The sequence below is a fragment of the Perna viridis genome, chromosome 2, assembly GCF_037379345.1.
Source record: "Perna viridis isolate PV_CMFRI_1.1 ecotype Kerala chromosome 2, ASM3737934v1, whole genome shotgun sequence".
Taxonomy (NCBI): domain Eukaryota; kingdom Metazoa; phylum Mollusca; class Bivalvia; order Mytilida; family Mytilidae; genus Perna; species Perna viridis.
The window spans coordinates 9672278-9674723 of NC_142446.1; positions in this window are offsets into that span (position 1 = coordinate 9672278).

Sequence of the window (2446 nt, forward strand, 5' to 3'; positions counted from 1 at the left end):
TCTTGCAAAATTACCTCAATTTTTACACAATGTGTTTTTGCAAAATTGACCATGTTTAAAAGTTCGAACGTTCAAGTCTTGCGGTGCTAATCAAAGCTTTTTACAGCACATAATGAAGTTTGAACAGCATATAATGAAGGGTGCTGATGAAGAAAAATACACCGCATATATAAATAAAACCACCGCATATAAAGATAAAACCACTGCATATAAGATAAATCCACTGCATATAAGATAAGGCCACCGCATATGAAGATAAGGCCACCACATATGAAGATAAAAGCACCGCATTCAAAAGTAAATTTACCGAATATAAAGGAAAAACCACCGCATATCAAGATAGAACCACTACATATAAAGATAATACAACCGCATATAAATAAGAAAGTATCGAATATTAAGAAAACAGCACCGCGTATAAATAAAATTGAACAGATAAGACAGTTATTGCGTTCCATATGTCTTTGTGCCATTATATTACTTTGTACTTTGATTTAGAAGAATTCTCATCGTTCTGTTACTGTGGTTTTATTACTTTTGTTGTCGGGGCCGTTCAGAGCTTACTTAAAGGTGTGTTTACACTTGATGAAGACCTTTTTAATTTGATGATCTCTGAAAGTATTTACTACTTTGGACTTAAAGTTATACACGGGTGGACCATGCATATGTTGCGCTTCACCAAATCATTGAAATAAAAAAAAACCTTGATTTTTATAACTCAATGATTTGAACTTTAAATTTTTCACGTCATCCAGAAAAATAACAAGTGAAGTACCTGTAAATCAACATATTTAGATATCCTCACGTAGTCTAGCATATCTTATAAATGTTTGCTGTACAATCAAAATAACAAATATTTTCCCAATGTCGCTATAGTGAAAATGACAGCTGATACATGATCACTTGTGGCGATTTTATAAGCCGTTGTGGAATTTATCACATATTTATTTATATCAATAAATCATTTATTGATATCAATAAATATAACACATTTATTCACGCTTTAATAAAACATATTGATATCAATAAATGATTTATCAACATATTAATACATATTTATCAACATATTATTAAATCATTTATAGATTTCAATAAAAAGATGAATTCTTTACGTGTTGATAAAAAGGGTGCCACTATAGATGGTTTAATCATGGTCAGAAAAGTGTCTACAATGGCTTTTTATTGGATATTTCTTTGTATGCATAATCCGGAGTAAGTTTTAATAAAACTTTAACTAATATTTATCAATATGTTAATAATTCGTTCAATTTATTGATATTAATAAATAATTTATCAACATGTTACTAACTCATCTATTTATTGATATCAATAAATCATTTAGGCACATGTTGATAAATATTTATTTACATGTTATTTAATATTTATTGATATCAATCAACGGGAAATAAATTCCACAACCGCTTGACATACGATTTTAACTGTCCCGTTTTAAATGATATTTTAAGTATGGTTCTTTCTAAAAAACCAGACATGGTGTTATTCATCTCATCTCAAGATAATCAATGAAACTGTTCAAATACATTTGTTTCATCCTAAAACAACTTTCCATATGTTCATTTCCTTGGATCTGCTATGTATCTTGAAATTTTCAACTTGTTATAGTGTCAAAATTCCTGCGGGAAATTTTCCTGTACTTTTCTGCGGAAGAATGTAACCAAACTTTAAGTGTTAATATTTCCAGTGGCCAGCTTTCATTTGTAATTTTATTTTTGAATACAGATTCTATGAGGCTTACTGAAGGATTTCCAATAAAAAAAATATGTGGGATTAAGAAGTTCATGAATCACTAATCATAAGTTTCTGCATAGAGCTGTACTTAATAAACACCCAACAAATTGCTTGAAATTGGATATTTTATATTTTTCAAAAAAAGTTATAAAATAAAAATTCAACAGTACAGATCATCAGAATAACAGAAATTTGGCATCATATGTCGCAAAACTATGAGAAACAATTTTTCAAGGAAAAAGAAAATATCATCCTGATGACACAGTTCCAAGAAGTTAAACACAAAATATTTCGATTTTTGGAGTCAGTGAATTATAAATTGTGGCAAAAATTATAAAAGTACTTCAGTTTTTTTTGCAACAGATTATTTTAAAAGGAGGTATATGGCCACATCAATTTGATGGAACTGCCGAGTGGTGAGATTCACATGTTACTTGTATTTGATGGAACTGCTGAGTGGTGGGATTCACATGTTACTTATATTTGATCACCTCAGTGAATAATAAACCTATAACTCTGGCTACAGGTATGTAAATCTTGTAACAGTATTCTGGCAGAGTCCTTTTATAACAACTTTGAAGTACCACAAGTATTTGATCGAAACCCATTCAATTTCTGATGTATATCGATTATCTCAGCCCACACACAAAATATCTATATGTCCACTTTAAATATTACACAAAGAAAAAAGAAGAGA